Raw genomic sequence first — 14,833 nt, 5'->3', positions numbered from 1 at the left:
GTTGCAGCAATGGACGTGGTTCCTTTTGCTCAAATTCATTTAAGACCATTGCAACTGTGCATGCTCAAACAGTGGAATGGGGATTATGCAGACTTGTCTCCCCAGATTCAAGTAGACTGGGTAACCAGAGACTCACTCCTCTGGTGGTTGACTCAGGATCACCTGTCTCAGGGAATGAGTTTCCGCAGACCAGAGTGGGTCATTGTCACGACCAACGCCAGTCTCTTAGGCTGGGGCACGGTCTGGGACTCCCTGAAAGCTCAGGGCCTATGGTCTCGGGAAGAGTCTCTTCTCCCGATAAACATTTTGGAACTGAGAGCGATATTCAATGCGCTCCTGGCTTGGCCTCAACTAGCGAAGGCCAGATTCATAAGATTTCAGTCGGACAACATGACGACTGTAGCATACATCAATCATCAGGGGGGAACAAAGAGATCCTTGGCGATGAGAGAGGTATCCAAGATCATCAAATGGGCGGAGGATCACTCCTGCCATCTATCTGCAATTCACATCCCAGGAGTAGACAACTGGGAGGCGGATTATTTGAGTCGTCAGACTTTCCATCTGGGGGAGTGGGAACTTCATCCGGAGGTCTTTGCCCAGTTAACTCAACTATGGGGCATTCCAGATATGGATCTGATGGCGTCTCGTCAGAACTCCAAGGTTCCTCGCTATGGGTCCAGATCCAGGGACCCTAAGGCGACACTAGTGGATGCATTGGTGGCGCCTTGGTCGTTCAATCTAGCTTATGTGTTTCCACCGTTCCCTCTCCTTCCCAGGCTTGTAGCCAGGATCAAACAGGAGAAGGCCTTGGTGATTCTAATAGCTCCTGCTTGGCCATGCAGGACTTGGTATGCAGACCTGGTGAATATGTCATCGGCTCCACCATGGAAGCTACCTTTGAGGCAGGATCTTCTAGTACAAGGTCCATTCGAACATCCAAATCTAGTCTCTCTGCAACTGACTGCTTGGAAATTGAACGCTTGATTTTATCTAAGCGTGGGTTTTCAGATTCGGTTATAGATACTCTGGTTCAAGCCAGAAAACCTGTGACTAGAAAAATTTACCATAAGATATGGCAAAAATATATCTGTTGGTGCGAATCCAAGGGATACTCTTGGAGTAAAATTAAAATTCCTAGGATACTTTCCTTTCTCCAAGAGGGTTTGGATAAAGATTTGTCAGCTAGTTCTCTTAAAGGACAGATATCTGCTCTGTCTGTTTTGTTGCACAAACGTCTGGCAGCAGTGCCAGATGTACAGGCATTTGTACAGGCGTTAGTCAGAATCAAGCCTGTCTACAGACCTATGACTCCTCCATGGAGTCTAAACTTAGTTCTTTCAGTTCTTCAAGGGGTTCCGTTTGAACCTTTACATTCCATAGATATTAAGTTACTATCTTGGAAAGTTCTGTTTTTGGTTGCTATTTCTTCTGCTAGAAGAGTTTCTGAATTGTCTGCTTTGCAGTGTACTTCACCCTATCTGGTATTCCATACAGATAAGGTAGTTTTACGTACCAAGCCTGGTTTTCTTCCAAAAGTGGTTTCCAACAGGAATATTAACCAGGAAATAGTTGTTCCTTCTCTGTGTCCGAATCCAGTTTCGAAGAAGGAATGTTTGTTACATAACCTAGATGTGGTTCGTGCTTTAAAATTCTATTTAGAAGCAACAAAGGATTTCAGACTGACATCATCCTTGTTTGTCGTCTATTCTGGTAAGAGGAGAGGGCAGAAAGCTACTGCTACTTCTCTTTCCTTTTGGCTGAAAAGCATCATCCGATTGGCTTATGAGACTGCCGGACGGCAGCCTCCTGAACGAATTACAGCTCACTCTACTAGAGCTGTGGCTTCCACATGGGCCTTCAAGAATGAGGCTTCTGTTGAACAGATCTGTAAGGCAGCGACTTGGTCTTCTCTGCATACTTTTGCCAAATTTTACAAATTCGATACTTATGCTTCTTCGGAGGCTGTTTTTGGGAGAAAGGTTTTGCAAGCTGTGGTGCCTTCTGTTTAGGTTACCTGACTTGTTCCCTCCCTTCATCCGTGTCCTAAAGCTTTGGTATTGGTTCCCACAAGTAAGGATGAAGCCATGGACCGGACACACCAATGTAGGAGAAAACAGAATTTATGTTTACCTGATAAATTTTTTTCTCCTACGGTGTGTCCGGTCCACGGCCTGCCTTGGCTTTTAGTCAGGTTTAAAAGTTTTATTTTTTGTACACTACAGTCACCACGGCACCTTATAGTTTCTACTTTTTCTCCTAACCATCGGTCGAATGACTGGGGGGCGGAGCCAGAGGGGGGGGCTATATGGACAGCTTTTGCTGTGTGCTCTCTTTGCCATTTCCTGTAGGGAATGAGAATATCCCACAAGTAAGGATGAAGCCGTGGACCGGACACACCGTAGGAGAAAGAAATTTATCAGGTAAACATAAATTCTGTTTTTGCTGCAGACACATGAACACTCCTGTAATTACTTTTATGTTTTTCAACAAAGGATAACAAAAACAAAGATAATTTGATAATAGAAGAACGTTGGAATGTTGTTTAAAATTAATGTTCTATCTGAACCCTGAAATAAAATTTTGGGGTATTATGACCTTTTAACAAGTGAGCAATAGATGTCTATGTACTATTTGCAATTCCTGTTAGTTTCACATTTAACTTAAACCACTTTTACTTTTAACCTTTTTAATGCAAAAAATATTCTAATATTTGCGGCTGCTGCTCTTTCATAAATAAAATGGAAACTAATAGTACAATGTAATATCTGGGTTGATTGGCCATCTGTCTGGTTTTATATTTTAGTTAAAATAAAGTATTTAAAATATCCCTTTTGAAAGCCATCCGAAATTTTAAGAAAAAATCTCCACTGCATTATTCATATCAGGTTATTTATTTTTCTTATGCCATCAAAGGCATCGTGTAAGACAACTCAACTTTTACATATTTGTTACTCCACCACATGAGAGCTTTCAATTTGTGAAAGTGTATGGTTTGGGAGCTCTATCCTTATAAAAGTCACAGGTTGACAATGACTGTCTAGCCAGTTTAATCTGTTTGGGCACACTATATGGTAAAGTATGCTAGAAAACTTATATACATATGTTTTTTTTCCTCTAGACATACACTGTTAAACACCCTTGATATGAATGTTTATAGTTTTAAACAGACTTGCACCGCTAAATGTACATTGTGTTGTTTATTAAACATGGTAGCCTAGATGGGGGTTAATAAATATAATATAGGGGTCGGCGATGTTAGGGGCAGCAGATTAGGGGTACATAGGGATAATGTAGGTTGCGGCGGTCGGCAGATTAGGGGTTAAAATTTTTTATTAGAGTGGCGGTGATGTGTGGGGACCTTGGTTTAGGGGTACATAGGTAGTTTATGGGTGTTAGTGTACTTTAGAGCACAGTAATTATGAACCGGCGTTAGCCCATAAAGCTCTTTACTCCTGACTTTTTTCTGCGGCTGGAGTTTTGTCGTTAGAGTTCTAAAGCTCACTTCAGCCAAGACTCTAAATACCAGCGTTAGGCAGATCCCATTGAAAAGATAGGATACGCAATTGACATAAGGGGATCTGCGGTATGGAAAAGTCGTGGCTGGAAAGTGAGCATTAGACCCTTTCCTGACTGACTCTAAATACCAGCGGTCGGCCAAAACCAGCGTTAGGACCCCCTAACGCTGGTTTGGACGGCTAACGCAGAACTCTAAATCTAGGCATTAGGGTTTATTTTACAGGTATTTAGTTTTAAATAAGAATAATTTAGGTAATGATAGCAATTTTTAGTTAGATTTATTTTAATTATATTTAAATTAGGGGATGTTAGGGTTAGGGTTAGACTTAGGTTTAGGGGTTAATAAATTTAGTATAGTGGCAATGACATTGGGGGCGGCAGATTAGGGGTTAATAAATGTAGGTAGGTGGCAGCGATGTTAGTGGCAGCAGATTAGGGGTTAATAATATTTAACTAGTGTTTGCAAGGCGGGAGTGTGGCTGTTTAGGGGTTAATATGTTTATTATAGTGGTGGCGATGTCGGGAGCGGCAGATTAGGGGTTAATAATTTTATTTTAGTGTTTGCAATGCAGGAGGGCCTTGGTTTAGGGGTTAATATTTAGTTTATGGATGTTAGTGTACTTTTTAACACTTTAGTTATGAATTTTATGCTACAGCTTTGTAGTGTAAAACTCATAACTACTGACTTTAGATTGCGTTACGAATCTCACTTTTTGGCATCCCAGAAAAAGCTTTTAATATTGGCGCTATGGAAGTCCCATTGAAAAAAGACTTTCCGCAAATTGCGTAAGTTAATTTGCAGTACGGCCAAAAAAGTGTGCGGTGCCCCTAAACATGCAAGACTCGTAATACCAGCGGGAGTGAAAAAGCAGCGTTATGAGCCTTAACGCTGCTTTTTTACTCATACCGCAAAACTCGTAATCTAGCCGACTGTCTTTATACATAGACAGTTAATCTATATCATTCTATTTTATTACCATCTTATCAATATTAGTGATAACCCTTGAATATTTCCAATGTATAAGGATTAATGGCTCCGTGTACAAAGCAGCGTAAGCTGCTCCAGAGCCATTGCGGGGCAGGTTTGCAAATGCGAGCCTACTTCTTGCAATATAAGAAGCAGGGATTTCAGATGGCGAAGAAAAATCACAGAGAGCTTGCTCGTTATCAGTGATTGACAGTCGTTTCACTCGCATGATTGGTTGCACGAATAAGGGGCGGGCATTACACACTCATTGTAGTGTGTTATGATACATACTGGCCAGCGGATGAACATATCCGCTTCCTGTATGCATTGAAAGCGGGTGGACAGCTTTGCAAGTTGAGAAGCTGTTTGTCTGCTTTTTAATACATGGGGCTCTATGTCCTCTGATGTTTTTTATATGTTTCCTTACCTGATTTAGCGTTCATATATATTGCAGTTTGCACTGAGTATTACCATATTATTTAAATATATTTCATAAAGGAATGCGAGGGAATTTGTGCTAGGGACAGTCTAGTCTAAAATAAATTTTCATGACTCAGACAGGGCACGTAATTTTAAACAACTTACCAATTTACTTTTATTAACAATTTTACTTTGTTCTTTTGGTATTCTTAGTTGAAAGCTAAACCTAGGAGGTTCATATGCTAATTTCTTAGACCTTGAAAGCCGCCTCTTACATGAATGCATTTTGACAGTTTTTCACCACTAGAGGGTGTTAGTTTATGTGTCATATAGAAAACACTGTGCTCATGCACGTGGAGTTACCTAGGAGTCAGCACTGATTGGCTAAAATGCAAATCTGTCAAAAGAACTGAAATAAGGGGGCAGTTTGCAGAGGCTTAGATACAAGGTAATCAAAGAGGTAAAAAGTGTATTAATATAACTGTGTTGGTTATGCAAATGTAGGGAATGAGTAATAAAGGTATTATCTTTTAAAATAATAACAATTCTGGTGTAGGCTGTCCCTTTAATTGCACATTATAAATGGTTGTTTGTATTTACACTACAGTTTGTGATGGTTGAATAGAGCTATTTTAACCCTTATCCAGGTTTATACTATTACCAATCCAAACATTTAATTTCTACTCTTCCCTTTAACTAATAACCATTTTAAAATATATCAATGGGCCATGATGCTCAAAAATTAGTTTCCTTCAATTAAGTCTTGTACCTCAGTAGCATGGTCTAAAAGTGTCATTAGGTTAGTAGAAGGAACATATACAGTAAATGTTTTTCAAAATAGTAGTCCATCCTACCCTCAGTACTACGGCCTATTGTGACTAGGGAGTCCAAGAGAGGCCCTATAATAATATTATAATACTCTGGATCAATAGCAATCTTTATGTTCAGGTCATTGTGTGCAGTCATATTTCTTAGTTGTTAAAAATATTTGATGAGAGTTAATAATTAATACTATAAAATATATTTTCAAAAGCTGAGATTTATTATAGCATTTTGCTGAAAAATATATACAACAGTTTTTTGACCAATGGCTCTATATTATATGAAAAGGCTATCCTGCTTGGAAACAATGATGTCTGCATAATATTTATAATGTCATTCCTTTCATATTTAGCTACGACCTCTGGCTAATCTGATTTGGTTACCATAATATCTTTCTAAGTGCCATTTTGGTTATATTCAATAGATAGTCTATATTTTATTATAGTATATTGATTTTATATTCTGTACATGCTATAAGTTTTTAAGGTCCAAGGGTGACCAATGATCATTCAAAACCCTAGATTTCCTACTCCAGGTTATCTATGTTCATATGGGAACAAGAGTGACCTTGTTATCTATGTTTATATGGGACCAAGAGTGACCTTGTTATCTATGTTCATATGGGACCAAGAGTGACCTTGTTATCTATTTTCATATGGGAACAAGAGTAACCTTGTTATATATGTTCATATGGGACCAAGAGTGACCTTGTTATCTATGTTCATATGGGACCAAGAGTGACCTTGTTATCTATGTTCATATGGGACCAAGAGTGACCTTGTTATCTATGTTCATATGGGACCAAGAGTGACCTTGTTATCTATGTTCATATGGGACCAAGAGTGACCTTGTTATCTATGTTCATATGGGACCAAGAGTGACCTTGTTATCTATGTTCATATGGGACCAAGAGTGACCTTGTTATCTATTTTCATATGGGACCAAGAGTGACCTTGTTATCTATGTTCATATGGGACCAAGAGTGACCTTGTTATCTATGTTCATATGGGACCAAGAGTGACCTTGTTATCTATGTTCATATGGGTCCAAGAGTGACCTTGGTATCTATGTTCATATGGGACCAAGAGTGACCTTGTTAACTATGTTCATATGGGACCAAGAGTGACCTTGTTATCTATGTTCATATGGGTCCAAGAGTGACCTTGTTATCTATGTTCATATGGGACCAAGAGTGACCTTGTTATCTATGTTCATATGGGACCAAGAGTGACCTTGTTATCTATGTTCATATGGGACCAAGAGTGACCTTGTTATCTATGTTCATATGGGACCAAGAGTGACCTTGTTATCTATGTTCATATGGGACCAAGAGTGACCTTGTTATCTATGTTCATATGGGACCAAGAGTGACCTTGTTATCTATGTTCATATGGGACCAAGAGTGACCTTGTTATCTATTTTCATATGGGACCAAGAGTGACCTTGTTATCTATGTTCATATGGGACCAAGAGTGACCTTGTTATCTATGTTCATATGGGACCAAGAGTGACCTTGTTATCTATGTTCATATGGGTCCAAGAGTGACCTTGGTATCTATGTTCATATGGGACCAAGAGTGACCTTGTTAACTATGTTCATATGGGACCAAGAGTGACCTTGTTATCTATGTTCATATGGGTCCAAGAGTGACCTTGTTATCTATGTTCATATGGGACCAAGAGTGACCTTGTTATCTATGTTCATATGGGACCAAGAGTGACCTTGTTATCTATGTTCATATGGGACCAAGAGTGACCTTGTTAACTATGTTCATATGGGACCAAGAGTGACCTTGTTATCTATGTTCATATGGGACCAAGAGTGACCTTGTTATCTATGTTCATATGGGACCAAGAGTGACCTTGTTATATATGTTCATATGGGACCGAGTGACCTTGTTATCTATGTTCATATGGGACCAAGAGTGACCTTGTTAACTATGTTCATATGGGACCAAGAGTGACTTTCAAACGTTTTAGAGGAACTTGTATTGTTAAAAATAAGGTTTTCATTTTAAAATGTTCTTTTATGTTGATGATGTTAGAATCTATATCTTTTTAGACAATTCATTGTCTTGTATTTAGCAAATTTGTAATCGTGTACTTTGTTGTTTTATCCTGACAATAATGTACAAATCTGTCATCATTTTGATTGAACATTTGTTTTATATTGCAACTTCTAACTACTAACAACCTCAATAATAAATAAAAAATAAAAAAGTAACATCTGTCTATGGAAAGCAGCATGTTTGTAAAGTTTAATATTGAAGCACCTTGAAATGTTTTGGCAAAATCAAATTATTACCACCACAGTGTAATTAGTATTGTTTTAGTGCTCTATACATTACTTTATGTTTTTTAAATTATTTTATGTTTTTTAAATGCTATTTTGAGAGAACCTTGATATGAGAGTGCTTCCACAGCAGGGATCCCTTCATATGGAAAGCACCTATTCCATAGTTCTCGAAGCTCTAAGAAATAACAGATCCAATAAATAGACATGTGCATTTCAATTTGGAACGAATCGAAATTTGGACGAATTTGTTAAATTCGGAGATTCGGATCAATTCGAATTTCCGAATTACGGTAGTACCTAATCTACCAAATAAATCCGAATTAGTGGCCATGGATTACACTAGTATTGTACAGTATATTAGGTTATATCACTCTGCTATGGGTTACACCTAATATACAGTACATAATACTAGTCTAAAACACAGCACATCCCACCTAACACATACCGAAATTCCGAATTTCCGAATCGAACCGAACCAAATCCAGCCAAATTTATTCGAATCCAAATGAATCCGAAACAAATCCGAAACGAATGCATTCGCTTTTTTCCGAATTCGAATTGATCTGAACCGAAATTCGAAAACATCCGAATTGATCCGAACCAAAACAAATTTTTCCACCATGCACAAGTCTACCAATAAACCTTTTTGGCCAGCCCAATCTAACACTGCAAATCCAATACATAATTATATGGTAAAATGTAAATTCAACTCGTAATACAAGCACAAATCTCAGAGCGCAAAAAAAATTTCTTCTAGCAATTTTAATGATCGAACGTGAGCGCAAACTACCACTCCACTTGTAATCTGGCCCTTCAATGACCATGATGCTGCTGAGAGTTGGGAGTTGCAAATACTTTACTCTTTGTGATCAATTTCTGTAATCTTGAGCAACAAATAAGCTGATCTGATTCTAAATGACAGTGACTTCACAGTGGCTGATAACTTATTAGAAGTCCAATATCAGCCATGTGGATAGGGACACATCAAGCAACTCTACCCTTTCTGATTTTGCTTGCTTACCAGCTGTCACCTTCACTTGCATGGAAGTCAGATCCCTGGACGTCTGCTAGTATATTGCCACTGAGAGAGACCTGTTGGGTTACTCTGTAGATTGCAAGATAACTAACAATGAAGTTGACCAAATGGAGAGACCAGAGAGAAACTCCAAATATAAGAGGCTTGATTGATCTTTTTTTGTTCATTTTGTTGGTGGAAGGGTGACACTTCTCAGTCCCTCTACTTTGCTACTCTGTAAGCAAAGCAACCCCATCGGCTTACAAGACAATGGAGATGCTTCTCTTGATGAGACTCTGCAACCTTACAACTATTTTGTAGACTTCAGCCTTTACTCAATCCCAGTCACAAGAGTTTGAGTTGTTTTGACTCAAATGACTCCTTACTTATTGCTGATGGAATGCTATTCCTGAAAACAGACAGTCAGAGAGGTATGATATTTTCGAAGGTATCCTCTGCAAACAAACATTTAGGGCCAGATTACAAGTTACGCGTAAACAAAAAGGGGTTTATCATGGGTATTTGCGTGCAGCGGGTTTAGCGCTCGTTTTACAAGTTAAAAGTAATTGCTAACTCTTGAGCGCAATCACGATCTACACAAGAATGATTACTGCGTCCTCAGAGCTCTATTTAACTGTTTCGCGAAACAAAGATATTTCACAAAACTCATCAACAATACATTACAAAATAAAGTTACACTCTTAATAACACTATATAATAAAAAATATTTTTAAAAAAAGTGCACAAAAAATGTATAAGGCTTCAAAGATATGTGCTCTAATGTGCAAGAAAAAAAGGCAGGCAAAGGGCATCTAACATAGAGATACATACATATGCATGTCTAAATATGTATGTTTATGTATATATACAGTATATATATATATATATATATGTGTGTGTGTGTGTATGTTGTGTGTGTATACAAATTTATTTATGTATTTATATGAATATATATATATTTACAGACATATATTTATGCAATATTCATATTTAATAGAGTGTCATACAGTGTGTTTACAGTAAATATTTTACAATTCAATGTTTTGCACATATCGGAATATGTTCTAAGTATTTATAAATAGATATTCATATATATATATATATATATATATATATATATATATATATATATATATATATACAGGTAGCCCTCAGTTTACGCCGGGGTTAGGTTCCAGAAGGAATGGTTGTAAATCGAAACCGTTGTAAATTGAAACCCAGTTTATAATGTAAGTCAATGGGAAGTGAGGGAGATAGGTTCCAGGCCCCTCTCAAAATTGTCATAAGTAACACCTAATACATTATTTTTAAAGCTTTGAAATGAAGACTTTAAATGCTAAACAGCATTATAAACCTAATAAAATAATAGACACAACACAGAATATATAATTAAACTAAGTTAAATGAACAAAAACATTTGCTAAACAGAATTATAAACCTAATAAAATAATCACACAACACAGACTTCACTTGCATTTTTCTGCAAACAGTTATTTCTATGCATTCCAATCTGGACTGATTTATAGACAGGAAGATCTTGTTCCCTTGAAATCTGCTTGATAGCTCAGGTCTGGTTAAACTGATTAATTTCAGCTTGCTTGGCTTTGCTGCAACACAAGCGGACAGCTCCACCTACTGGCTATTTTAATAAATGCACTGCTTCTCAATGCTTTTCAATAGCAGTCACATGACTGGAAAAAAGGTTGTTATTCTGAAATGGTGTAAATTGAACCGTTGTAAAACGAGGGCCACCTGTATATATATATATATATCTTACCGCTAAAGTGCGGAATCAGTTAACGTGCACATTACCTAGGTAATCTGCAGATTAACTGATTTGCTCAGTTAAAGTGCGGAATCCGCACTTTAACTAGGTAATGTGCACATTAACGGCTTCAGTGTCGATAAAGTGCATATTTTTGAGAGGGGTGGAGGCTTGATACACCTGCATAGCCCGCGGAATCTTGCTGTTATTCTGTTGAGCAACCTGAGGTGAAATCATTCTCACCCGAGCTGGAACATCTTCTTGGCCGTTATTGGCCTGCGGCTATATCGCATTCTGCCTGACAGTCTATGCTAAGAAGTGAGATAGCAGGAAACACAAACATAATACTGAGCTTAAGGCAGCTGAGCGCAGGAGACCGGCTACTGTTATCCGCTTCCTTGGCTGCTACGATACACAAAAAAAAGCTGGAAAGGATACCGCAAGTGACGTGCTCACAGAGTACAATAATTCTGAGGTGGTACGGCTGACACATTTTCTTTGGGTATAAAGTGTGGTAAATAAAGGCACACTTAAAGAGGGGATCTTAGTACCACTAAACAATATAAGGAAATGTGCTTGGCAGCGTTGATATAAATGTATGGGACATTTCTGGACTAACTTGAAGCTACATGGGGAATATTTCTGGCAGATAATAGAGGCTATGTTATAAGCTTTCTTCTTAAAAAAAAAAAAAGACTAGCAATTCCTAGAGAAATATCTGCAGCCTATCAAGCCTTGACTCAGAGAAATGTATAAGCTGTTTAAAAAGAGCCACATTTATCTAGCGAATCTATCTATTTAATATAGATTCGATAGATAGATAATTTCCCAGACAGAGAATTTCAAGACGTGCGGGCTGAAACCCATGGTAAGGTTCCCAGAGGCAGTTGCGGCGCCCGAGGCTCTGATTAGAACAGAGCACTCTGGAGCGTATCTGCCCTCGGCCGAAATCGGAACATTCTGTTCTTTATTTATTACATTCTTCAGCTTCTTTTTCAATAAACAGTTTACATGAGAGAAACAAACCGCGAAACAAACTTTTCTGAAAAGCTAAATTGCTTTTTTTTTGCACTTTAACTAGTGCCTAGTAGGTAATGTGCAGATTACCTAGGTAATCTGCAGATTACCTAGGTAATGTGAGAATTGAAACAATTTTTCTGCACTTTAACTGATCACCCTAGTTAATCTGCAGATTAACTAGGTAATGTGCACATTAACTGATTTATGCACTTTAACTGTAACATATATATATATATATATATATATTTATATCTATCACTATATATAATCATGTGTATATATATATATACAGTATATATATATATATATATATATATATATATATATATATATATATATATATATATATATATATATGGCAAGCTTCAACAAAGTCAGAGGCAAACCAGGTTTTCTTCAAAGAAATTAGTCAAATTTATTTACGTTTCGGGGAACAAAACTCCCTTTCTTCAGAACACAAATAACACACACAAACCATGCTTAAATAGAGTGAAACACAAACAGGTACCTCCTTCTTCCTGTCAAAAAAGGCGCCAAACTGACATCATTTCCGGTTTAGGTTAATGTGACCCTGGAAGTTTACAACATCACTTCCGGGTTATAATAATCTTTATACGTACAACAAACGTGAACAAAAAGGGGATCACTAGTGTCCCCAGTGGTCCTGTGTATTAAAACAACTTACAATTAATAAACCTAGTTCTACATTGTATGTTAAAGCACAATTTACAATGTACCTTGTTCCATATATTTCTTATATGATGCATAGTGTGTGCAGTGCTTCACTATACGTGTTTACTTATACTTATGCCAGAAGTTGCGTCACTTCCGGTTGCACCGGAATTCTAACATCGTGATGTCACTTCCGTGACAAATATTTACAATATCACACATGCAATGCGGTGTCAGTGTTTACATGACAAGTAAGCCTAAACCATAGCGATGTCAGATGACTATTAGAACAGCCACTAAGAATATACCAACAAACATGAATACCAAACGGGGAATTTAAATTACCTAATATTAAACTGTATTTGTGTAACCAACATTACGCTTTGATCTATATATAAAACTTGATCCATGTACTAAATGTTATATGCATAAACCACAGATTGCTTATGGCGCAGATTACCCGATGTTTAACAGCATGGGTTCAGGTAAGGTAGAACAAATAGATTACATGTCCCCTGAGATATAAATATTGCAAAGCACTGTCTTATCTGTTTATACTAGGCGATTATTTTCTGCCCTCAAATCATTCAATAACCTACTTCTTTATTCTCTTACCTATGACCCATATAGCAGTTTTTAGCATTCTCCATCCCTTTATTATTATTATTATTATTATTATTATTATTATTATTATTATTATTATTATTATTATTATGTATCTATCTAGTGGTTTACTTTAGCCTAGGAACTTGGAGATGTGTACTCTCTTTTTGAGTAGCCCTAGATTATTAACTAGTCATATAAAGCATTTTACAGTTTGGTGATCACAGAATGACCTATTTTATAGTTTATATCCACAAAGTTGCATACAACTTTAGATCAGCAATGGTTATGAGATTTCCCCAGTTATCTATTACTACATATATGTTAGGTTTTCCTCTAGAGTTCCAGAATAATCATAAAAGTTGTGGAATGTAGCTATTTATGTACTTCAACTCACATAGATTAGTGAGTGAATCAGGACTCAAATAGCAAGATAATATGATTCCTAGGTTTTATATGGAATAGTAAATTAGTGCTATTCAGATGAGTAGCAACATTAAACACACTTCAATGATGTACTGGTGTAAATGGTTGTTACACTTCATCAGATAAACAATAAGGTAAGTGTGTTATAACATAAGAATTTACATATGGTGAATCTTGCAATACTGAAGTTGTAGAGTCCTATGATATACAGGAGTTAAGTTATATGAAGTTTAAGATTTGGAAATTGAACAGCAGAGACACAGACTATGGAAGTGCTGACAGGTAGGCAGAGACAATGCAAAGTAGCTGTGCAGTCGTGAGCAAAGCTGCAGGGTGAGGTCAGTCTCTGATGTTATGCAAACAAAGGTAACAAATTATGCAAAGTAACAAAGCTTCAATATCATAGTCTTGAGATACAAATGTATACTTGCGTTTTCCTGTGTTCAGTTCAGATAAGAGGTTGTTGGTGTCAGAGGAAGTTGTGCCAAAGGCACACTTTAAATGAGCGGCTTGAATGCAGCTGAATAGCTGTGTTGTTAAAAGTCAGCGTTTGAGTTTAGAAACAGTCAAAGATTAGGTTGTTGTATTCCACAGGACACAAGTAGAGAATCCTGGAGCTCTTAGTAAGAGTAAGGCAATCCTTATGGCTTGTCTCAATAATGCAGCTAGGTAAAGGAACTAACTTCAATAAACAAGCAAGTTGTGAATGAAATGAACACACCTTTATGGGAAGGTATCAGTAGGTGGACCTAGGTAATTAAAGGTACAGAGGTACCTTACAGTATATCTACAAAGATAGAGAAGATATTATATTACACTATGCTTGGCCATTCTTATTTATTTGGTTTTCCTGTTCTCTCAACGTACAAAGTGTCTCTCCCTTTTCCTACCCTATAAGGCTTAGCATAGCCTACAGTTCCCATCTGACATCTCATGCCTTGTAGGTCTCACCCCTGCCCTCTACACAGCCATTTCCACCTACTCCTTCTGGGCCCCTTTGCCTCCACAAGGCAGACCCCACTTACATATGCGTCTCCGTTAATAACCCCTATATGCAACCCCTACCCTTAATAACATACTCTAAGAGGTCCAGTTTATATAATTGGAATACTCCCCCACCCCTCTTTGAGTGGCTCTTGCCCGCTGTACCTCCCTACCTTTTACTCCGCTCACTAACTAGGCTTATCGTTTATACGTCTTAAATTTTTTATGGAACTATATATTATATACTTAATCTTAGAAGTAACATGTTAGGTTTCCACTAATATTCTCATGCGTATGTTTTTCTCCATTAATTTATACTATACC

The sequence above is a fragment of the Bombina bombina genome, chromosome 6 (assembly GCF_027579735.1).
Source record: "Bombina bombina isolate aBomBom1 chromosome 6, aBomBom1.pri, whole genome shotgun sequence".
Taxonomy (NCBI): Eukaryota; Metazoa; Chordata; class Amphibia; order Anura; family Bombinatoridae; genus Bombina; species Bombina bombina.
This window is presented reverse-complemented; position numbering follows the sequence as displayed.